Source organism: Vulpes vulpes, chromosome 4 (genome assembly GCF_048418805.1).
Source record: "Vulpes vulpes isolate BD-2025 chromosome 4, VulVul3, whole genome shotgun sequence".
NCBI lineage: Eukaryota > Metazoa > Chordata > Mammalia > Carnivora > Canidae > Vulpes > Vulpes vulpes.
Window position 1 is genome coordinate 8228286 of NC_132783.1, and position 26679 is coordinate 8254964.

Here is a 26679-nt window from a genome sequence, read left to right on the forward strand (position 1 = left end):
TTTCAAGAATGTTAAATAAAATTGTTCAGAGAATAAAAAGTTATAAAACTTCCTAACAATTTGTAAATCAATTCTTGACACCAAACTCTGAAGTCAATAATGGAAAGAATAGTTATAGCCAATATCTTTCATAGACATAGATGCAAAAAACTTAACAAAAAGACTATTACAATAAGAAATTCTTGGGATGCCTGGGTGGCCCAGTGGTTGTGTCTGCCTTCGGCTCAGGGCATGATTCTGGGGTTTTGGGATCGAGTCCCGCATCAGGCTCCCTGCGAGGAGCCTTCTTCTCCCTCTGCCTATCTCTCTGTGTCTCTCATGAATAAATAAATAAATAACATCTTTAAAACAAAAAACAAAACAAAATAATAAATTCTTTTTATGACAGAAACATTAACAGAAACACAAGCTACAGGGATAAAAATGGTTATAATTCATATACTTTACAAAGACCTCATTTCAGATTATACAAAATACTGGAAAATAGTAATTTATGAAATTTATGCTAGAAATACCTGAAAAATTTTTACATTTTTCAAGACTCCCCACTATTAATTCTATTATCTTTATTAATAATAAAATAAATATATGGCAATGTATTTGAAAAGGTACAATGAAATGTCTTATTACAGTCCAAGTGTTCTAACAAATCTAAATGTGTTGACAGAGTAGACAGGTACTATTGATATAAAAGAACTTTATATTGTAAGTTTTTATTGTAACTCTCCGGGAGCAGGGAAGGGCATTGGGGCAGACAGCACAGAGAGGAGCTCAGGGGCAACTTGGTGCACACACACTTTACAGCTGTTCACCCTTTGGTGTCTGCAACACCCTCTCTTTCTTTGCCCCATCATGACATCTGGCAGCCAGAAATGAACCATGACTATTCTCAATATCTCGACCAGAGAGATCTTTCACTCTCATGGGAATCCCACTGTTTTAAGTTGATCTCTGTATCTCAAAAGTGACTCAGCTGGTGTTTAAGAGGCCCTAGAGATCCTAGACAATGATAAAACATGCTATGTGGTAAAAGGTGTCTCAAAGGCTGTGAGCACATCAATAAAACTATTACATCTACTCTGATTAGCAAGAACCTGACTAGGGGAAGATTGAGAAACTGATGATAAAGACAGATAGAATAGATGCTAACTCCCTTCTGGGAGTTTCTCTGGCTGTCTGCAAAGCTGGAGCTATTGAGAATGGGATGCCCCTGTACCTCCACATTGCTGTCTTGGCTGACAATTTTGAAGTGAGAGTATGATCAACAGTGTTGGCAATGAGCTGGCCATACAGGAGTTCATGATCCTCCCATTTGGTGCAGCAAACCTCAAGAAAGCCATGTGCATTGGAGCAGAGGTTTACCACAACCTGAAAAATGTCATCAATGAGAAACATGGGAAAGATGCCACCGATATCGGGGATGGAAGCATGTTTACTTCTAACATTCTGAAGAATAAAAAAGCAGCTGCTGAAGAATGAGATCAAGATAACTGCTTATGCTCATAAGGTTGCCATTGGCATGGACGTGGCTGCCTCAGAGTTTTTCAGGGCAGAGAAAGTGTGATCTGGATTTGAGCAAGTATATCACATCTGACAAGCTGACCAACCTGTACAAATTCTTCATCAAGGACTACCCAGTCTATACAACATCTCTTAACCAAGGTGACTAGGAAGCTTGAAAAAAAGTTCATAGCCAGGACAGGAATCTAGGTGGTAGGGAATGGTCTCAACAGTTAACAACCGAAAACAGATTTCTAAGATTTCGTAGGTAAGAAGTCTTGCAACTGCCTCCTGCTTAAACTGAACCAAATTGGCTCTGAGATGACATCTTTTCAGGCAAGCAAGTTGGTCCAGTCCGATGCATGGGGGGGGGGGGGGGTGTGGAGGTGGGGGGGGGCTTCATGGTGTCTCATCCCTGTGGGATACTGAAGACACATTCATTGCTGGCCTGGTGGTGGGGCTCTGCTCCAGGCAGATCAAAACTGGAACACTTTGCTAATATGAGCACTTGGCCGAATATTGCCAGTACCTCAGAAATAAAGAAGAACTGGACAGCAAGGCTAAGTTTGTTGGCAGGAACTTCAGAAACCCAATAGCCAGGTAAGTTCTGTGCACACAAGCTCCTGAGTCCTTCCATCACAATTGGGCTGATTAGACCTCTGCTTCTGATTTTCCCATGGAAAGCTCAAGGTCCCAAGTGATAAGGCCCTTAGTTTGTAGTTACTTCCATCTCTCACCCCGGTAATGTTCTCTCACTGATTCCTTAGAAGTGTCACAGAGGCCCAACTTGGCCATCTGTAACTCTCTTGGTAACTCTAGCTCTGTAATCATGTGATTGACCCAAAACATTATTTTTCTCACTTTGCTTCTCATCACGTGTCTGGAGCCATGTGTATCCATAGTGTAATCTCATAATCTCAGAGGGTGTCTACAGGCAAGATCCTCAACAGTTTTGGGTGCAAAATGAAAAGGTCTCAGTGACCAATTAGAAGAAGAAGAAGAAGAAGAAGAAGAAGAAGAAGAAGAAGAAGAAGAAGGAGAAGAAGAAGGAGAAGAAGAAGAAGAAGAAGAAGAAGAAGAAGAAGAAGAAGAAGAAGAAGAAAGAAGAAGAAGAAGAATAAGAAGAAGAAGAAGAAGAAGAAGAAGAAGAAGAAGAAGAGGAAGAGGAGAAGGAGGGAGAAGAAGAAGGAGAATAAATTAAATTAGGTTATCAGAAGGCATATTTAATTAATACAAGTTAATTTAAGGAAAAAATTTCAGGGAAAAAAATACCTCTTCATTTTATTCTCATAACATTGAATTTGTTTGGCAAACAAGGAAAAATTCAAGTAAAACATTTTCACTAAGTACTAATAAACTCTCACCATGTTTCAAGATATAAGGATTTGCATGTGCAACAGCTTCACGATTTTCACACAAATTTCTGTGTAATCACAAACAGGTCAAGAATAGGCCTTTACCAGCATTCTCAAAGTCCTTTAATGTTCCTTCCAATCACAGGCCCCTCACTTTTCCCAAAATAAATACTACCTTGAACTCTAACACAATATCTAGTATTGATTTCTTTGTACTTTATCTAAATGGAATCATACACAGTATCTATTCATTTGGATCTGACGTCAGTTGCTTGACATGCTGTTTGTGTAACCCCCCTCAGTTTTGAGTTAATTTTTTTAGTTCATGTATTTTCAGGCTGTATAATGTCCCATGTAGCAATATATTTATAAATCCCTTCAACTACTCATGAACATTTGGATTTTTTGGAATTTTGGCTATTAAGAAGATTGTTGCAAAACATCGAAAACATCTACGTAAAACATCAAAAAACATTCTTGAATGTGAAGTCCTCATACATGTGCATATATTCCTGTTGTGATAGGATTTAATTAAGTAATCAAACACTATTGCTATCTCTAACACAAATCCTAGGATTCTAAGAATGCAAATGTGAGGAGGTACTTTGAGTTGAAAGTCAGATCTACACACCAGGAGTCAAAGTGAACAGGAAGACACACACACAGACACACACACACACACAGATGCACACAAAATAATGGCCATTAAAGGGACTGTGTAGCACAGCTCTGAAACCTCTCCCATACCTGAAATAAGCTTCATTGAGTTAACGGATGGATCAAAATTCTCTCAAATATGTATCACAGATTTAATAACTGTTGCTTTGCCAAAATACGAAATAAAATAAAATCAAAAACAAGAAAACAAAAACATCCTAGCGTCAGTCACCTTATCGCTTACAGTCATCCTAATGAAAAAAGCCATAAGAGCAGGCTTGGTAAATATGCCCCTGCAACATGGGCTCCCTCTCACTGAGCTTGGGATATTGCCACTGAATGTTGAATGCTCAACCAATTCCCAGTAGAGACTAAGGTCAGCCTTAGGGATAGCACCCTCCTTGGAGGAGTTCAGCTAGCCAATGTGGTAGATTGTGATAGACAGCTTACACTGGATCCTTTCTACCCTTGAATAGTAAATAATTCATCTGTTTTGGATTGGTATTTATGCTGAGTCATCAAGACCTACTTTAGAGCTCTCCTCAGTTTGGCTTCTTCCAGAGTATAGGCCCCTGACCTGCCATTATTTATGGCATTTACTTCAGAAAACTTTCGACTGGAAATTTTTGTTCTCTTCCCTTGAAATGTGCATAAATTTTCTCCTAAACTCTTGCCAGTTTTTTGTTTGTTTGTTTGTTTGTTTGTTTGTTTTTTAAACTCAGGGAATGTCTGTCTCAAAGACTTAGGAACAATCTCTCTGAAATGTAAACATCAGAGACGCCTGGGTGACTCAGCGGTTGAGGGTCTAACTTTGGCTCAGGGCATGATCCCAGGGTCCTGGGACCGAGTCCCACATGGGGCTCCCTGCATGGAGCCTTCTTCTCTCTCTGTCTATGTCTCTTCCTCTCTCTCTCTCTGTGTCTCTCATTAATAAATAAATAAAATCTTTTTAAAAAATGTGAACATCAAAGGAGATGACATTCCTATTACCTAGTCTCTAACTAAAGGAGGGTAGGAGCCTAAATTAAATTAACAGCAATTAGCAAATGTAGGTAGCCTGATCCTAGAGAAAAACATTTGCAAACTCAGAAATAACTCAGTGTGCTGGACACATGCCACTGATAACTCCCAACTTCAAGATCCTCGAATACTTTTCCACTAGCTCATCCCAAAGCTAATAAACTCTCCGTGTTTTGTTTCAGTGGGTGTGAATTCAGTCCCCTTCCCTATTGCAAAATCTCAAATAAGATTGAGATTCCTTGTTTAACACTGTCTGGTGCAATTTTTGCTTTGACATGGGTGTGGCTATGTGTTTCTGTTTTCCTTCTCTATATGCGGTGTCTTGGCCAGCAAATTTTCTCAGGGACAAGTTAACTGATTTATTATAATGGGATCACGAACAGTGCCTTGGAAAAGCAATCCACAGTATAGCAAAAATGGTATAAGAGTGGATTCCTTTGAACCTAATGCCTATAATATTTCCAATATAAAATACCTTTGTCTGAGTACGTTCTCATCATTGTTCCCAGTGACAAAATTGAGTGCTTTTTTTGCCTCCTTTAGCAATTTTTGGCCTTATGGACTAGAAGTCCTGCTTCTGAGAGGAGGGATGTGTTTACCCAAGAACATGTGAAGAACATTTCACTAAACTTAAAATTATTTACTTTGGTTATTTTGAGCTCCTTTTGCCAATAAAACAACAATCAAAAAGGAAGTTAACTATACTGGCAGAGATAATTGACCTCAGTTATCATGAGGAGGTGGTGTTGCTGCTGTGGAATGTGAATAGATCTGGAGCTAAGGAGATTCCTTAGGGAACCTCTTAATGCTTTAACTGAGTCAAAATCTTAAATGTCAATCGCAGCAAAGACATGATAACCAAAGAATTGGAACCCTCAGGCATGAAAGTATGATTTATCCCATGCACCAGTGCTCTTGGCTAGCTGAAGTGCTGACTCAAGTTGAGGGAAATCTACATGAGCAGTGGAAGAAAAATATAAAGAATATCAGTTATGGCCAATCTCAGGACCAACTGCAGCAATTGGTTACATCTTCTTGAAATTTGTTGGTTGTTATTTGTTATATTTAATGAATGTGTCTTTTATATAAATCTGCACAAACATAATTTTCTATATTATAAGAAAACTTTCACAATAAGATAAAGGTTATCTTTATTATTTACTTAATCTTAATTTCCCAGATAAATTTCTCTAATTTCATTTCTCAAAAGGAAATACTAACAACATAGTTAAGTTCTTGGTAAATTGTGTAGGATCAGAAGTGTACCTTGGGAATAAGTTAAAAGCAGCTTAAGTAAACACCACACAACATTTGTTGATGAACATTGCCTTTACTTGAAGTTCAAACTAAGAATCATTCTCATGCAAGAATATTTACTAATTATTTCACTTATTTTAAAAAATGAAACTGAAAAGGTTTACATTGGGTCAGCTCATGATTAAAAGTATAGCATTATGTACATCAATAATGAAGCCCCAGAAAGAGAAATTCAGAAAACAATTCCATTCACAGTTGCACCAAAAATAATCAGATAACCAGGAATAAACCTAATCAAAGAGGTGAAAGATCTATACTCTGAAAACTATAAAACACTGTTGAAAGAAATTCAAGACAACACAAAAAAATGAAAAGACATTCTATACTCATGGATTGGAAGAACAGATATTGTTAAAATGTCTATACTACCCAAAACAATCAACGCATTTAATACAATCCCCACCAAAATGCCAACAGTATTTTTCATACACCTAAGACAAAGAGTCCTGTAATTTGTATGGAATCACATAAGTCCCCAAATAGCCAAAGCAATCTTCAAAAACAAACGAAAAGCTGGAGGCATCACAATTCCAGACTTCAAGTTACATTAAACAGTAGAGTACTGGCACAAAAATAGACACGTAGATAAATAGAATGGAATAGAAAACCCAGAAATAAACCAACAATTATTTGGTTGACTAATTTTCTGGCAAAGTAGAAAAGAATATCCAATCGGAAAAATTCTCTCCAATAAGTGGTGTTGGGAAAACTGGATAGCAACACACAAAAGAATTAAAAGAAACCACTTTCATATACCATACATAAAGATAAATTCAAAATGAATTAGGACCTAAATGTGAAGATCCTAGAAGTGAGTGGAGTCAGTAACTTCTCTGACATTTCCCATAGAAACTTTTTTCTACCTTGGTCCCCTGATGCAAGGGAAACAAAAGCAAAAATAAACTATTGGGACCACATCAAAGTAAAAAACTTCTGCACAGCAAAGAAAACAATCAACAAAACTAAAAGGCAGCCTAAGTAATGGGAGATGATATTTGCAAATGATGTATCTGATACATCGGGTTGGTATCCAAAATATATAAAGAGCTTATAAAACTCAACACCCAGAAAATTAATAATCCAGGTAAAAATGGGCCAGAGACATGAACAGGCATTGCTCCAAAGGAGATATACAAATGTCCAACAGACATATGAAAAGATGCTCATTATCAGGGAAATAGAAATCAAAAGCACAATGAGGATCACTTCACACCTGTCAGGATGGCTAACATCAACAACACAAGAAACAACAGGTGTTGATGAGAATGTGGAGAAAAAAGGAATCCTGTGTACTATTGATGGGAATGCAAACTGGTGCAGCCACTGTGGAAGGCAGCATGGAGGTTCCTCAGAAAGTTAAAAATAGAACTACCTCTATGACCCAGCAATCCCACTATTGGGTACTTACCCAAAGAATACAAAAAAACATTAATCCAAAGGGATACATGTACCTCCATGTTTATAATAGCATTATTTACAATGGCCAGGGTATGGAAGTAGCCCAAGTCTCCATCCATTGATGAATGGATAAAGAAGAGGTGGTGTGTGTGTGTGTGTGTGTGTGTGTGTGTGTGTGTGTGTGATGGAATATTATTCAGCCATAAAAAGAAGAAAATCTTGCCATTTGTAATGACACGGATAGAGCTAGAGAGTATAATACTAAGTGAAATAAGATAAATACCATGTGATTTCACTCATATGTGGAATTTAAGAGCAAAGGGAAGAAAAAGAGCTAGAGAGAGATATAAACCAAGAAAAAGACTCTTAATTGTAGAAAACAAACTGATGGTTATCCGAGGGGAGGGAGGATGGGTGAAATAGGTGATGGGGATTAGGGATTACAATTGTGATAAATACTAGCTATTGTATGAAGTGTCGAATTACTATCTTGCACACTTGAAATTAATATAATTCTGCATGTTAACTAACTAGAATTAAAATAAAAACTTTAAAACAATAAAGTTCTACTTCAACACCAAAAATGAGGAAAGAGCAAGAACAAATAATTTTCAGGGAGAAAAAAACACATGAATAATAATCATATGGAAATCTGCTCAATTTAATAGTGATCAAAGAACTATACACTAAAATGAAGCACCAACTTTCATTTGCCAGAGCTGCAAAGAGTTAATTCTGCTGTTCATTCTGGGGGTGGGTGAAGTGTAGTGAAATGGACCCTCAAAAAATGCTGGGGGAAGCATAAAGTGAAGTGTGTTATAAAGCTGCTAAAAAAGTGTGACATTCTTAAAAAAATTCTAAAAATATGGAATTATAATGTTGTTTTTTAACTCACAGGAGCTGGACTTTTTAGTTCAAATGTCAATGAAATAAATAGCACAACTGATGATGTGAGAAACCCTGATTTATGGAACAAAAGTGCATTATTTTGTCATGATGTTTCTGTTGTGTTCTTTATCAAGGTGACAACATAGTGCGCTATGTTCACTGATTTGCTTACTGTGTTCCTGCCTTCCATTTATTTTTCCATATTAAATTTCTTACACGGAAGAAATATGTTCATTTTGGTTTTTTCATCTTTGTGTTCCATTTTAATTAAAATTATATCTATCAATCATTTTATTATTGTTTCAGGGTTTCTTTTTCTTTAGTGCCCACGGTTCTTGGTCACTGCTGCAAAGAACCAAGGGGTAGACCAGATGAAGAGTGGTGGGCAGCACAGCAAAGTTTATTGAGCCATAGCAGAAAGCTCCTGAAGAGTGACAGAACCGCAGAGGAGTTTCTAAGTCTAGAGATTTTTATGAGAATGTTGGTGGGCTGTTTTAATCCATGTACCTGTCACCCAATCAGGTTTTTGTACATGTGCTCCTCTACCTATCAGGGAGTTGTTCACGTGGCAAAGGGTGGATGGCTCCTTCTAGGGTAAGTGTGACTTCCTTTTAGGGAGGGCCCTCTTTGGCCCTGCCTACCTTTCTTCGGTTCTTCATTATTATTTTTATCATTTTACAAGAGTAATATGATGATCATTAGACATGAGAGTGTTTTAACGTGAATTAAATGCATTTACCCTGATTACAGTATCTATGCAGTTGATATAGTTTAATGATTAAGGAAGCTCAAAAGAATGCATCAACTATTTTTTATTTAGCAGTTTGTATTTTATGTATAACCTTTGAAATTGAGACTGGAAAACCAAAGGGAACCCCTGAAAGAAAATACTGTTTGGGGTCACCCCCCCTCAGCTTTGCTTCTTTTCCTGCTTCTGTTCTTGCTAGGACCTACACCCATGCCCTATACATGCCTTAATGTATGTCCTCCTTGTAAGGGACAAAGAGATAATGATATCTTTGGAGTCTTCCAGAACATAAATGATATCTAAGGAATGACCACACCGAGCCGCCATATGCCTATTTCAGACCCCTAGCTCTAGATATCTTGACATCAAGACCCCTGGCTTCATGGAATGAGTGGTTTATAAAAGACACCTGAATCCTGTCCTTGTTCCTGGATGCCTGCTCCTTGGAGCTTGAAAGAACACGTGCATCAGATCATAATTGCCAATAAAAACCCCAGATCCCAAGCAAAAATGAGACTCCCTCCTTTCCCTTCCAAGTCTCTGAGATGCTTCATTTGAATCTCTCTGTATATCTTTAATAAAACTCTGCTTTCACCTCCGTTAGCTCATGTTTGATTTCCAACCTTCATGAAGACCTTTAGGCTGGTCCTGCAGGACCCTTTCTGGGTTCTTAGACACGGCCTGCCTGCATCAAAGTGGTTATTATTGTTGTTATCAAGTTAAGAAATTATATGCAAAGCCACGATATACCCAACATAAAACATTTCAGATGTTTGACTGACATACAGAATAAGATATGTGTACATATCACTATGTGTACATTTTATTTACTTTATTATCCAAATAAAGCATTTCCCAGTACAAAATGCATCCACAATCGTATTATATCTTAGGAAGATTTAGATATAGATGAGTCAATGATTGGATGTATAAAAACCACATAATCACTGCCATGTCCAAAACACAGTAAAATGACTTATTTTAGAACTACCTCTTCAGTACTTTCTTCACTCTTGAGTTTAAATTCCCCAAATTAAATGTTTATAAATGTCTAATACCAGGGATATCCTTTTGGCATAGTGGGTATATTCATTATATTATGAATATTTATTATAGTCCTAAAGAATTGTACTGTCTGAAATTTCTATTCTAGAAAAACATATTATTCACTTTATATAATAGGCATTTTCAAAAGTACTAGGAATCTCTTTTTTCTTATACATTAGAATAATTTCTAGCAAGTCCCAGAGACCAAATGGATAACTCTACCTTGGCCCGTATGTACTTTTTCCCCATGACCTTCAGAGACCTCTTTGATTATTAGCATAACATTTTCTCACCTCTTAGGTCTCCATTTATGCTTCAACAGCCTTATTTACATTTTGGCTTACTCACTCAGCAATACTGCAGAGCTTCATAGAAGGAAATAAGCTATCTATGGACAGGAAATTTAAGCAATAGCTCTAGATTTACATTTTTTAAATGTCTCTATTTTCATTCCTATCAACATCCTTCTGGGACTTGGCTCTTTTCCTTTCTTTATTGTTTATGTCTGCCTACATTTCTCTTATTTTTATTCTTTTTTTCTGATTTTCTAAATAAGTGTAAAGTCTGCAGTCTGTTTTATCCCGTTTCCTTTCTTTAAAGTCCTTTGTTCCACCCAAACAATATTCATCTATAGATAGCCTATCATCAGAATTGTTTTGCTAACATTTTAAAACGGCTGTGTATCGGATTGGCTTATCAAGGCACCAGAGTATAGTATAACCGAAGACTAATTATACTTCGGAAGGATCATGCAATTTGTTTACTTGGTTTTGCAAACACTTGAGGGTGCTCTGGAAAGTTAGAGCATTGATGTTCAAATCATTTCAAATAACTTCAGACTGCCTCCTGGCAGTCATTTTATGTTTTGTTCCTCACAGAAGTTTTAATTAGATAGATCAAAGTTGGTTCTCAAATCATAAGGAAAAAATGAAAAATCAGCATGAATTTTTACACAAACAAGGGCAGAATGATTCAACTTGGAAGGGGAAAAAAGGACTAAAAGATGCAGTTCAGATTAAAAATAATTTAATTGTAATTGAATTGAGATATGCCAATATACTTTAAAAACTGTCTGATGAAAGTGCATCTAAAAGCAGATCCTGAATCACAGCAGGGTCCTTCGTATAATAGAGAAGTCAATGAGAAAAATAATTATAACTGTAAATCTATAGTTTATAGTGGGTCTACAGAAGTATTTCTTTTATGTAAACAAGACTGAACTGCTTTTTAAGCTGGTGGGCAATGGCTTAGAGAAAGCTCATTAAGCTGTTTCATTTTTTCTGTGTCCTTTCATCAGTTGGATGACAATTTAATTATAAATACGATGATTTATGAAATCAATAGATACATATTAAAATTAAATTTGCATCTTTTAAAGTGTAATTTGTATAACCAATTGGATAGATGGTGATGGTGTTCTACCTATGGAAAATTCAAGTAAAGATTGTATTTTATAAGCTAGAAAGTATAGGATAATAAGGAAGTCAATGTTTTGCCTGTTACAATTATTCAGTTGAACCCTATTCTCTATGACTTTCTTTTACAAGTTGTTTATAAACCATGTTGAATTGAATTCTGATGATCAAATAGTTTTATAAATACTTGCAGGGGAATTTCCGAGTGATTTTGAATATCATAAATAAAAAGATAATGTAACATGTTTTAAAAATAAGTAAGCATTGAATTCTGATAGAACATGGCGTCTGAATCTTGTACTATTTCAGCCTTTGACTGAGAAGTTACCTTAGGGATTAAGGCATATGATCTTTTCAAATAAAATGAATTGTCATCAGAAGATCTATTTTGCATATTTCTTTTTGAACATTTCAGTTGTCATGATTAAGATATGCAGGTGAAATGTATAAATAATAAAGCCAGAGACATTAAAAATCTAAGCCTGCCTATTTGTCTAGCGGTAAAAATATGAAACCCTACTGAGAAGAAATTTTAGTCTTGTCTGTAAAATTCCAGAAAAGCAACTTAAGTCATTTTTGAAAAAAAGTTTTAATTGTTTAATTATCATGATCTAATATTGAAAGTATTTGAAGTTCCCTTTATATTTAGCTGATTAATGCATCTTTATAATTTGCCTACCAATTCTAATTGATTCAAGAATGAGTTGTAGTGCTTAATTTTTTTCTTAGAGTTGATTTGATTTGATTTATTTTGTTTTACCTCACTCAAAATAATAGAGGATAGAGACAAAGTGAAATTATGCCTGGGATATATTTATTTAAAAGCAAAAACTTAATCTGTATATTAGATGGTAGTGATCTAGCACATTCTCTGGCTCAAAAATTAATGCTATTTTTTTTCCAAGTGGACCCAGCCATTAATATCTACCAATTATTTCTTAAAAACAAGTGGAGGTCTAGTAAGAAAATGCAGCACTAAAAACAAGAATTAGTAATATTTTTAAGAGATATTTTTAGAGCAAAAGTACAGCCCAGGAAAAGATACATGTAAAGTAATAGGTACACATGTTATTTTCTCCTTTTTCATTAAGAAATGCAATAAATAGAAAGATTATAGTCTTGGTTGCTTCTTATCCAAATAATAAAAGAAAGGAGAAGAGAAGGTGTAATCGAACCAATATGAGTTCATCCTTGGCAAGTCAGAAGCTGTACTAGCTGTGTTGTCACATAGAGAAAACTTTTATTTTCAACAAAAAAGATGACAGGGAATACCTTCCAAAACCAGGACTCCTGGAGAGAGAGTGAATAAAGCTCCTTTAAGGTTAGGATGAATATTTAGATAGGAAAACCTTATCATCTATGTAGAGGTGTGCATAAGGGCACACACACGCCTTAATGAAACATGCCCACACCTACTTTGTATGGTATATAAATGAGGCTGAGGCTCCTCCGTGGATGGAAATTTTAATATTATAATAAGGTAAAGATAATGGAAGGTCAATTCAGAGGTCATTACAGGGTCCCTCTGTGCAGGCATTAATCAGGTGTGGTTCAAATGGTCTGGGTGGTCTGGGTCGGTTAGAGATTTTGTCTGGGCAGTTGCCATTACCTGGGGCGTGGTTTTAGATTTCATTTTCCTGAGTTAAGAGGAAAGCCAGAAAGGAAAACTTAGGGGAAAATGTAAGACAAAAATTAGTGAGTTTTTTTTAGCAGGTGGGAAGTAAAAGCCAGGTCTGGCTGGTGATAAGAGTTTAAGAAAGAAGGTAATGAGCACATGGACTGTTCTCCAAGATAAACCATGTTAGGCCACAAAACAAATATTAATAAATTTAAAAAATAAAAATCATGTAAAATATCTTTACTGATCACAGTTGAAACTAGCAGTTCACAGCAGAAGAAAACTGGAAAACTCACAAATATGCAGAAATTAAATAACATACTCTTTTTTTTTTTTAATTTTTATTTATTTATGATAGTCACAGAGAGAGAGAGAGAGGCAGAGACACAGGCAGAGGGAGAAGCAGGCTCCATGCACCGGGAGCCCGACGTGGGATTCGATCCCGGGTCTCCAGGATCGCGCCCTGGGCCAAAGGCAGGTGCCAAACCGCGGCGCCACCCAGGGATCCCTAAATAACATACTCTTAAACAACTAATAGGTCAAAGAAGAAAGCATGAGGGAAACTAGAAAACACCTTGAGAGAAATGAAAATGTAAATACAACATACAGAAACATATGGGATACAGTGAAAACAATATTAAGAGTGAAATGTATACCTATAAATGTTTGCATAAAGAAAACAACAAAACACTGCTCAAAGAAATTAAAGATATCAATAAATGGCAAGATTTCCTATGTTCATGGATTGGCAGAAATGAGAAACAGTATCTTAGCCCAAGTCCTGGATCAGTCAGCCCAGGGCCCGTTTAAGTAACTTAGCACTTGTAAAGTCTGAAAAAACTAAAGCAGTAGAGAATAACCTCATATAGATGGCAAGATACGGACAACTCAGTGGGGAGGTATCAGAACAAGGTTTAATAGAAATCCTTGAAAAAGTAAGCCAACAAACAGAAAAGAAAACCACAGTTAAATTCAACAGAAGAAAAGTCATGGACTCTGATGAAGAGGATGATTATTGAAATTTAGGATGTTTAGAGACTGGAACTTAATGGAACAGTTCTAAGACAGATAATATTGGGTACAAGTGAAGATCTGATCGTTTACTTTGTTTATTGTCTATATGCCTTTTAAAAAAATAAACTTGTTATGCAAAATTTAAAAAATGAAATTTCAAATATGAAATTTTGTTTCATATTGTTAACTTCAATAACAATCAATAATCAACACTGCTCAAGGTGATATGCAGATTCCATGTAATCCCTATCAAAATTCCAATGAATTTCTGTCAAAAAAGAAAAATCCACCCTAAAATTCATATGGAATTACAAGGAATCGCAAAGACCCAAAACAATCCTACAAAAAAATTTGGAGGTTCCTGATTTCAAAATTTACTATAACACCACTGTAACCAAACGTGTGGAACTGGCATAAAGAAAGACATATAGGCAGAAGAAATACAATAGAGCCCAGAAATAAGCCCTTGCATATATCATCACACACATCTGCAAAGGATACTGGAAAAAGTATTTGTTTTAGTCTAATTGTCATGCACCTACCTGAAAATTCTGTTATTACAGGAAAAAAAAAGGAATAGATAACAATTTCTACCATATAGAAGAATAGATAACAGTTTCTATCAAATAGAAGTAACAGAGATGGAAACAGAATGGGGAAAAGACCCATAGAAGAATCTAATTAGCTTCAGAAACAATTTCATTCTTGCTGACAAAAGGCTCTGCACAATCTGGCTTCTCAATTCTTTTCAATTTCTCCCTCTTCTTCATTTTATCCAGCCACACTGGCCTTCTTTGTATTCCTTAAAGGCAACGGAGCCTATTCCTTCCTATGAGCCTGCACATACATGCCTACAGTTTGGTATGGTTTTTCCTAGTTCTTTTCAGACCGGCTTATATCCATCTCTCAATTCTCATTTCTTCTGTTCCTTTGAGGTAGCTTCTCATTTCATTATATTCTTTAGATGGAATTGCCAGATTTAGCAAATAGAAATGTCTGATGACCTGTTCATTGGAGATAAACAGCACATATGTCGTTTCTTAGTATGAGTATGTACCATGCAATATCTGAGTCACATTTATACTCCCCCCAAAACAAAAACAAAGTGAAAAATGAAAAACTACTCATTGTTTATCTCAAATTTGGACTTACTGGGTGTCCTGGAATTTTATCTGACAACCCAATTATGAGAGCGCTTTTTGAAATCTACAATGATATTATTTATTTATATTATTACTTATGTATATTATTAATATAATATAATTAATAATATCTCCACTAATAAATAATACATTTCCTAAGGGCTCGATCACTACAGTATCTGTGAGGCCTAACACAATATAAACTCAAAAGTTATTCGTTGAATGAATAAAATAAGGGTGTGCCTATCAACATTACTCTTTCACTGTTCAGTAAGTTTTATCCAATATTACAGGTGAAATAAGAGAAGATAAACAGGCAATACAGAAATGACATTTATATTCTCTAAGAAAAAATTACCACTGAAGAGGACATGACTTGAAAAGAAACAAAGGATTCAAAAATATTCAACAATGAATACATCATTTGCACTGGTCACTGGCAAAAGGATAGTTAACATTTATCAGCTATATTTTGATTAGTTTTTTATTTATTTCAACTTTCCTCCTCTTCCAAATTACTGGACATTCAAGTAAAATATACCCAAATAATTCTATTAAATATGTTATATATAAAATAATCACATTTTTCCCCTCAAAATCTTTTCTCTGTTTCTGTTTCTATCCGATATTTCCTGAAGGAAGATAATCCAAATGATCTCTACAAAATTTTGGTGAGAATTATTTTGGGAGAGGTTAATTGCTGTTTTACTGAGAAAATGTGATTTAAAAATAATAAGTCAAAAAAAATAATGAAAATAATAAGTCAATACTCTAAACAGAATAATAGCAATGTGCATGGACTGAATAAAGAAAACCATTTCTTTTATCAGGCTGTGAATGTAACTATCACATCACATTCTGCTTCAAATTATACGAACGCCAATGAAAAGTGTTCAATGTTATCAACTTTCTATCTTAGTAAATTTTTATCTTTCTTAATAATTTTATTTCCATTTTATTTATAACTATAAATAACAACCAGCTCAATAGAAAGCTATAGCATGACCATGCACTGGAAGAAAATTATTAAAATGATACACATTTATCTTAACTTTGTGTAATAATTTAGTATGATTTCCCTGAAACTCTAAATGGATATTTATTAAACTCCAACAAATATCTCAAAACCCATTTGAAACAACAAAACAAGTGACAATTATAAAGCTATTTAAGCAGTGGGATAATGAGAGAACTGGCACAAGTAATCCTAAAACTCTAATAATTATGACACGCTACAGGTACAGAATAGACAGGTCAATCGGAAAAACTAGTAATCTCAGAAAACAATGCTAGCAATTATATGCAACAAAAAAGATATTTATTATCCATGACATTTTTTATAAGGAATTTTGTGAGAGCAAGTGATGATTTATATTTTTTTAACTGTGTCCTACATGCTTCTCTTGACAAATAGAGAAGAAAGATTGAGTGTCCAGAAACTATCTTTAGGCAGGTGAATGATATTCTGAAAAGAAGCATAAGAGTGTATGTTGGGGTGAAGAACAGAGAATGATGGGAAGCTATCAGAGAGAAATTTTGCCTTGAGGGGAAACATTTAGAGAATTGGAGAACTGAATAAATAGGATGTTTAATGAGACTACGTGAGAAAAATCTCCTTAAGGAGATTTAGAACAAAGCTCTATATTGCTCATTAAGATTTCTAGTTTTAATTGTGGTATCCTGGAAAAGAGATTGGGTCATGAGAGGCCCAAGTTGTATTTATATCATCTGTATTTAAAATTTCATTATTAAAAAAAAGTGATTTAAAAGGAAATTAAATAGGTAACGTAGAGATACAAAACCAAAGTAAATATAAGTGAACGTTTAAAAGTTTTAACATAAAGAAAACTTTTCTAAAAATCAACAGAACATATTAGGTGGAAATGGTGATGATACATAGATGTGACTAGCTACACATTTTAAATGATGGTATTGAAAAACATAGGAATGTCAAAATCAAAGGCTTACAACCAAACCAAGCTTATATGTAGTAGAACAGATTGGTTGTCGCCAGAGATTGGGGGTGGAGATGGAGGGGTGGGTGAAATAGTTGCAAAGGGTAAAAGGCACAAACTTCCACAAACTTATTTATGTTAAGTCATAGGGACATAATGTACAACATGATGAATATACTTAATACTGCATTGCGCATTTCAAAGTTGCTAAAGAGAAATATTAAAGATCCCTATCATAAGAAAAAAAATGTAACTATGTATGGGAATGAAAGTAAATTAGAATTATTGTGGTGATTATTTTACATGATATACAAATATCAAATCATTATGTTACATATCTAAAATTAACGTAAGGGACGCTGGGGTGGCTTCGCAATTTAGCACCTGCCTTCAGCCCAGGGCATGATCCCAGGAGTCCCGGGATCGAATCCACATTGGGGCCCCTGCCTGGAGACTGCTTCTCCTTCTGCCTGTGTCTCTGCCCCTCTCTCTCTGTGTCTCTCATGAATAAATAAATAAAATCTTTAAAAATTTTTAAAGTAAATTAAAGTAAATTAAATTAATGTAATATGTCAATTATACTTCAATAGAAAAATATATAAATAACCATTATATGAATAAAAGGAGAACAACCTTTTAGTAACCAAGATGTGCCAGTTATAAAAATGAAATGAATGTAATAAAAAAATACAAATTCGAAAGATGAAAATTTGATAACTTTAAAGTATTATTTATTGACATTTATATAGATTGAAGTGGGATCTTATCAAAATATTATGTTCGTGGCTGGATGAGAAGAATGTTGTGGCCTGATGAGACAAACTGGTACAACATTTTGGACATATTCATCATATTGCACTAAAAATGGCAGTACCAATTTATATTGTATCCATGAGCACAGGAAACTGTTAAGATGACATACATTTCGTTTATCTAGTGAGTCAACATCTATAAATGTGTCTGAGATTGAAATAGATATATGAATAGAAATTCATATATATATATATAGTATCTCCATCAGTAATGCCATTGGTGTTATAGTAAACACTTGTAAAATTGTAGTATAATAGGAATATTTAACAATCTACACACTGTAGAAAAAGAAAATTATAATGTGTTATATGCATAAGACTACAGTGATCATGCCGATGGAGCCAGCATGTCAACATTTGTCCTTTACTCTTCTAACCCAAGCAGGAAAATCCAAGGTAAAGGGCCACACTGGGAGCACATATCATACCATCTTTTCGACCAGTAATCCTTACCTCTCATCTAGCATATGCTTTTTAAATACAATTGTCTACCTATATGCCTCACTTTTCCTCAAAACAGTGTTTTTCCAGCTCCTTGAAACTGCTGTGTCTCTAAACATTGAGATTTAACTAAACAGGAGTTGAACTTTGTGCAACTAAAATGTCTCTTATATTTTTATCTTAAAGAAATTGCCTACATCCAACACTAAATTAGATTTGTACTCCATAAAACAAGAAAATGCTGGAAATTTCGGTATTGCCATTTCTTTCCATTTCTTCTATGTTTATTGATATCTCAGAACACTGGGAATGATTTTTTCCCCCTTAACCCCAGATTTAAGTACTGTGTGCCTCCTACTCCCAAATAATCTTATAAAGTAGTAATAAAGGGTTCTTGCTCCTGGGATTGGTATATAGTTATACCCTTAAGGATATCCCCTCAGTTAACATTTCCCCAGTTGAAAACCTCTTCTTTCCTAGTAATCACGATCATTCTTAGATCTTACTAGGGTGGGGACAGCCACACCCAATAGTGTGAGTGGGAGTAGCCACACCAGCAAGACCAACAATATGATTGGGGGTAGGGGCTTTGGGCCAAGTGATACCAGCCCAACTTTCAGGAGATTGCTGGAGATTGAGCTCAATTACATAGGTAATAAATTAATCATGCATATATAATAAGGCCTCAATAAAAACTCTGGACATCTTGATTCACAGGAGATTCCAAGGTTGGCAATATTCCATGTGTATCACCACACTTCAATGCTGGGATAGTAAAGCATCTTGGGGACAATGGAAACTTCCATTTGGAAACCTGTCAAACTCTTCCCTATGTGTGTCTTTCCATAGCTATTTTAATGTATCTTTCCCTGTAATACATGTAAATATGAGTATTTTAAGTTTTTGTATAAGTTTCAGGGAGTTGAGTTTTGTTAAGACTCAACTAGCAGATAATTTCTAGAAAAATATTAAAACTGAGGGTGGTTTTGGGAAACTTGCAAATTTGAAGTTGGTGTCAAAAATTAGGGTGATCTTGGGATGCCTCGGTGGCTCGGTGGTTGAGCGTCTGCCTTTAGTTCAGGGCATGGTCCCAGAGTCCTGGGATCGAGTCCCATGTCGGGCTCCCTGCATGGAGCCTGCTTCTTCCTCTGCTCGTGTCTCTGCCTCTCTCTCCCTGTGTCTCTCATGAATAAATAAATAAAATCTTTTTAAAAAAATATTAGGGTGATCTTGTGTAGACTCTTCCCTCAAACTATGTAAGTTGGACCCTAAACTCCTTAAGATTGGGATCAGTAGTCTTGACCAAACCTTGCCATCTGCATAGCTGTGCCCTTTACCTTTATACTTTGGTTAACTGTAGGGAGGGCCCTTTATTGTCATTCACTCCAGGTTCCACAAATATGAGGGAGGAGGCCTGGAGCTTCAAACTGACGCCTAAGAAAGGGCCAGAAGAGACATTTCTGTTGGGCTGAAATAATATTTGAGATGCTCAAGAAACTGATGATGGCCATTAGACTGGATTGTGGTGAATGTGAACTCTAAGTTTTGCCTTACTGAATCTATTCAAATAATAATAAAAAAAATTGTCCAAAGTTCAAGCTCAGATAAGTGTATCCTCCCTTTCACGTACCATTGCTCCACCACCAGAACTGAAGGGTATTTTGTGGCCATACCAATAAATCCCATCACTTGCAAGCTGAGAAGGATTTCATGTTCTGGAAAAACAGAGGGTATTGTGTATTTGCCTGTAGAACATCTGGTATCATTGTAGGCCAAGCCTTGTTTCGGTGAACAATGATGATGAATGCACCAGTCAGAGGCGTCTATGAGCTTTGCCTCCACAGCTACTCCTTCAGAAAGATGTTCCTGGATGAGAAGAATCTCTATCCATGAAGCATAGAAAAGACTGTCTTCAAGCAAACAAGGCTCATCTAGGTGGATAAAGTCAATTTTTTTTTCCCTTGGGCAACTAAACTTCTACCATTTCAGGTAAAGAAGGGTGTCTTCAGGTATCTAGTTCTTTGCTGAGTTTCAAACAACCAAAACTATAATATACTGGGAATATCAGAGAGCTACAGAGGTACTCTCAGGAAAATCTTTTGCCTAGAGAATATTGTTGTCATTGAGCCACAACGTTAAGAGACAGGCTTTGCGTTCAGCAGATAGACAATCCTGCATGGCATGACTGTGTAGTCACCTGCCAGTACTTCTAGATGGCTTTCATTCATTCATTCATTCATTCATTCTATAAACACATTCATCTATGTGAGTCGGACACTATTCTAGACTCAGGATAAAAAAAAAAAAAAATCCTTTGTCTCCAAAACTTACAAGTTAGTGGGGAAGGCAGATGAAAGAGAGTGAGAGAGAGAGAGAAGGCTAGAAACAGAGACAGAGAGCGAGCATGAGAGGAAAGGGGAAGGGAAAAGGGGAGAAGAGCAAGGAAGGAGAGGGAGGAAACATGTAATTAGTGATAAGGAAGGAAAGTCAAGAAAGAATGATAGAAGTGTTGGGTTGGGGATAAAAATTCAGAAATGGTGGGCCAGGAAAGTTCTTTATTTTTACTCTACTTTGCTTCTGGCCCTTTTATCTGGATAATTTCTTCTGAGGCAGCCAAGGTGGCTTGACTGTGTCTCAAAAGAGCCTTCCTATGGCAATGGAATGAAATATAATCAATCAATAGTTTTGAGGCTTGTCGAAACAAAGATTAATGATGGGAAAGAGGACAGTGTTACGTGGAGATTTATGGTTGTGTACTGGTCACATTAGATGCAGTGGCAGTCATCGGAAAATGAAAGTGAGACAGGGCCAAACCTCTGAAAATGTGAAACTGCAAGGAAACAATATTTATTTGCAATACAAATAGGATTTCGAAAGATTCTTCCCACATCTGTTTTATCGTCCTCGTTGTTAGAGCTGAGCATCAGAACCTGAAGGGTAGTGAGAAGAGAAGACACTGGGGAGCTGGAGAAATGGGGGTGCTCCCGTCCAGACGTGGGGCTGACTGCACAATACCTGTGTTACTTGGGGAGGGGACAGAGAGCGTGTCAGTGCAGATGGAAGACAAAACTACCAGCTTAGCACAGGAGGACAAACTCCACTAGAAATCAAGGGGTTGGAAAAGAGCAGGGCAGGGTTTGGTAATTTTGCAGGTGAGCTCTGAGGCAAAACACAAGCATGTAGGCGTGCACACACATGCACACGCACGCCTGCTGTACTGCTGTGACAACCACCCGGACCTGGGAATTTCTTTGACCACAGAATTTCTTTTGGCAGATAAGAATCTGCAATCTGGCCACCTGGCCATGCACAAAGAGAGTTCTCTGGCTAGGGGAAGCCCTTGACTTGCATGAGAAGCAAGAGTCAGGCAAGTGCTGACAATGTACCCCCTTTTCCACACTAGCTGTGCTCCAGTCGCTGTTTAATAACTCGAGTGTCTTTTGTCTCTTCTTTAAGGAAAACTCAGGGAAAACCTGTGAGCCTCACAGCACCAACGTGTTTTCACCTCAAGGTATTTGCTTGAAATGCTATTTCCACTCACTGTCTCAGCACCTCTCAATGTCACTGTCTCAGGCTGCTCTTTGCTGATTACTATATGAAAGGTACCCTACTGGCCTTCACTATCTCTCTACCTGGCTGCTCCCTCCTCCCGCTACCACACCCAGCAGTGTGATAATATATTGATGTGTTTCGTTTCTACCTTCCCTTCTGGAAAGTAAGCTCCATGCTGAGAGCAGTACCTAACACCTAGCAGGAAAAGAGCTGTTCTATAAATCCATAAGCAAAATACTTAGCAAATTCCCCACATCAGTCCAATAAGGATTTGGGCATGGGCGTATTTGTAATCTCATCTAAGGAGCATCATAAAACATAACAAATGTTGGCATGTCTCCCGGTACATCATGGATTTTAGGAAAATATTTCCATAGTAGTACTCATGCTAATTCTATAAATCTTGGTCATGCTAATTAAATAAATCTTGGAGTAAACTCTTTTTTTTTTTTTCCTGGTAGCAGGATCTCTTAGTTTTCTAATCCATAAGGGCAGATAAAAGCAAAATCAGGACATGCAAAAAAAGTCAATTTTAAGGAAGCACACGTTGCCTTTTTTTTTTTTTTTCTGTCGTAGAGTCAATATTTGCTCGGTCCTTTGTGGTATTCCGGGAAGAGTATGCATATTACATATGAAGATAGACAATAAGTGGGAATATTTTAGAAGTATTGTACATGGTCGCCAGGTTTCTGAATCTGACATAAAATTCAGAATTTATAAAGAATGTCAGAACATTTTTATTTTATTTTCCATTCACATTTATTTTTATTTCAGAGACAACTATCTTCAAAGACTGTGACAATCAGCTCTTATTGTCGTTATTTAGGAAGTTTAAAAGTCCTTTCTTTTTTTTTAGTTTTATTTTTTAGAGCAGTTTTAGTTTTATAACAAAAGTAAGAGGAAGATGCAGAGATTTCCTGTGTACTCCCTGACCCCACACATGCGTAGCTTCACCCATTATCAAGATCACTCACCAGAATGGTGCATTTTTACCAAGGATGAAACTGTATTCACACAGTCCATAGTTTACTTTAGGAGTCACTTGTGGTGCTGTACATTTTATGGACTTGGAAAATAGCTTAATGACATATATGTTCCATTATAAAATCACAGAGACAATTTCACTGCGCTAAGAATCCTCTGCGTTCTGTCCAACCTCCACCTTCATCTTTTTTATTTCCACTCATCTTGTTATTGTCTCGATAGTTTTGCCTCTTCCAGAATGTCATATAGTTGGAATTATGTAGTACATAGCTTTTTCAGATGGGCTTCTTTCTTAGTAATAATCATTTAAGTTTCCTCTGTGTCTTTTCATGGCCAGATAGCTCATTTCTTTTTACTGCTGAATATATTCCATCTTCTGGATCTACCACAGTTTATCCATCTGCCTACTGAAGGACATTTTGATTGCTTCCAAGTTTTGGCAATTAGGAATGAAGCTGCTGTAAATATCCATGTGCAGGTTTTTGTGTAGACATAAGATTTCAACTCTTTGGGTGAATATCAAGAAATGCAATTGCTGGATCATATGGTAAGGGTAAGTTTAGTTTTGCAAGAAACAGCCAAACTGTCCTCCAAAGTGGCTGTGCCATTTTGCATTCTCAATGCAGCATATGATTTATAATGCTGACCCACATCTTCACCAGCATTTTGTGTTGTCAGTGTTCTGGAATTGGCCATTCTCATAGGTGTGCAGTGGTATTTCATTGTTGTCTTAATTAGCATTTCCCTGATGATGTATGATGTAGAGCATCTTATCATATGCTTATTTGCTCTCTATTGATGAGGTGTCCATTAAGATTTTTGGTCCTCTTTTTAGTAGGGTTTTTCAGTGACTTATTGTTGAGTTTCAATAGTTCCTTGCATTATATTGGATAATAGTCCTTAATCAAATGTGTCTTTTGCAATATTTTCTCTTATTCTGTGGCTTGTCTTCTTGTATTCTTTTTTTTTTTTTTAAGATTTTATTTATTTATTCATGAAAGACACAGAGAGAAAGGCAGAGACATAGGCAGAGAAAGAAGCAGGCTCCCTGCAAGGAGCCTGACGTGGGACTCGATCCCGGACCCTGGGATCAGGTCCTGAGCCAAAGGCAGATGCTCAACCACTGAGCCACGCATGCATCCCATGTCTTCTTGTATTCTTGACATTATCTTTCACAGAGCAGAAGTTTTTAATTTTAATGAAGTTCAGTTTATCAATTATTACTTTCATGGGTCATGTCTTTGGTGGTGTTTTTTTTTTTTTAAGATTTTATTTATTTATTCATGAGAGACACAGAGAGAGAGAGAGAGAGAGAGAGAGAGGCAGGACACAGGCAGGTGGGGAGAAGCAGGCTCCACGCAGGGAGCCCGATTTGGGACTCGATCCTGGAATTCCAGGATCGGGCCCTGGGCCAAAGGCAGATGCTCAACTGCTGAGCCACCCAGGTGTCCCAATGTCTTTGGTGTTGTATCATGGCCATGCCCAAGGCCATTTAGGCTTTCTCCTATGTCATATCCTAGTAGTCTTAGTTTTTCATTTACCTTTAGGTTCATGATCCATCTTGGGTTAACTTTTGTGAAGGGTGTAAGGTCCGTGGTGAGTCCTTTTGATGCAGGTGGATCTCCAGTTGTTCCAGTATCATTTGTTGAGGAACCTATCTTTGCTTTATCATACTGCCTCTGCTTCTTTTTCTAAGGTCAGTTGACTCTATTTATGTGGGTCTATTTCTGGACTCTGTTCTGGTCCATCAATCTATTTGTCTATTCTTTCCCCAATACCATACTGTTTTGATTACTGTAGCTTTATAGAACATCTCAAAGTTGGATAGTGTCAGTCCTCCTTCTTTGTTCTTCTTCAGTATTATGTTGACTATTTTGGGTCTTATGCCTTTTCACATAAACTTTAGAGTCAGTATGTTGATGTCCATAAAATAAAGGTTGTTGCTCCTTAAATCCGAATCAAGTTTTAGTGTTTTCCAGCTATGGCAGGTTAGTCAGTGTGATTAGTTTGAAGTAATATGATTTTCATTTATTACTTCTGTAGCTCTGTTTGAGAGAATCTTTAGTTATTTCAGTTGACATAAGAGTATGATAATCCCAGTGTCGTATATGCTTTAGTATAATAGAATTTATCATACAAACTCTAAAGATTTATAGTCGTCTTTGAGGGAAATAGATGTCATGAATCTCATTACTGTATGTGTGTGTTTGGGGTACCAGGAAGTCTGTGGTCTCTTATGGTTAGCCTGACTCCTACTCAGTTTAAGAAGCTCAGAGCTTTGCCAATGGAAATCATCTTTTATATGTAAAAAGAGAGCCATGGTCTAGACTAGATAAGGCCCCACTACACTAACTTAAGGCTCTATAATGTTGAGAAAAAGGAAGTTGAATCTTCCACAAGTAAATGTTAAGAGAAGAGCTATTGCAAAAGCTCTGTGCTAACTTACTTTTATATATATATATATATATATATATATTACTGTTCTTCATTGGTAAGTGTTCTATGTCTGCATCAAAACTTCCTGCTGAAGGAATTCTTACTGATGCAGCAGGAGGTATATTCAAGTCTTCATATTAAATAGACTAAATCACTTCATTTCCTAAGCACCCTGGTAGTTTATGTATCTCTTAATTATACCAATAATTGCTTGGCATGCATTATTGCTAGTTGTGTACAATCACTAGTTGTATATGTCTCCAATTCTATTATAAATTCTTAACAACAGAGAACATGTATTTTTTTTTAACTTCAAACAGTGCACTGAAGATTGCTTTACATATAACATTTGACCAATACATATTTAACTGGGCCATTCTTACATATAAATCCTAGAGGCAATAGATGGATTTGCCAATTTTAATTATTGCCAAGTCAAGGTTCTCAAGAGAAAGAGAACCAATAGGATATAAATATATATAAAAATATATTTTATAAGGTACTGGCTCATGCAATTATGGAGGCTAAGTCCCAAGATCTGAAGTTGGCAAGTTGGAGAATTGATAGTGTAGTTTCAGTCCAGATGCTGGTAGACTTAAGATCCAAGAGCTGATGTTCTAACTTGAGACTAAAGAGAGGAAAACAAACAAACAAACAAAAACAAACAAACAAACAAACAAAACAATGTCCCAACTCAAGGCAGTCATGTAGGAAGAGTTCTCTATTACTCACAGCAGAGTCAGTCATTTACTTTATATAGACCTTCAACTGATTGGGTGGGTCCCATCCACAGTAGGGAGAACAATCTGCTTTATTAGTTTACCAATTCAAAGGTGAATCTTGTCCACAACACTCCTACAGAATGATGTTTGAATAAATATCTGGGCACACTGTGATCTAGTCAAGTTGATACATAAAATTAAACACCACACCAAGTAATTAATACTTTTATAAGTAATTTTCACACTGTTCACATGGATTATGATGCTTAGACCATACTTCCCTGGAGAATATGTGTCCTTATCCCTTTTATTACTTCATGCTGGATGACAGTCCTTATTTCTAATACTTTTACTCTGACAAGTGACTAAAAGATCTTTTTGAAAGATCAGTAAATCTGGGTTTTATGGTGCTGTTTTAAAAAATTCATAATGTTTTAAAAATAAATGATCTGTTTTTGTTACTGGATAAGAACTACAAATCTTTGGAAAACTTGAGACTACTTATTGTCTTGATAGATCTGAGATCTTCATGTTGCATATAGGCATTTTTTTACTCATTTACATCACTGTATTCATTTTTATGAATTCACTTTTTTCTTTTACATACACATATGTGCCTCTCAATGCATATTGTGTATCTTCCACTTTTACAAAGGCA

At 36.2% G+C, this 26679-nt stretch overlaps 1 pseudogene; it reads left to right on the top strand.

Annotated features, from left to right (window-relative positions):
- Positions 1 to 879: 879 nt before the first annotated feature.
- On the top strand, positions 880 to 2104 carry LOC112931629 (alpha-enolase-like; annotated as a pseudogene).
- The last annotated feature ends 24575 nt before the right edge of the window (positions 2105 to 26679 follow it).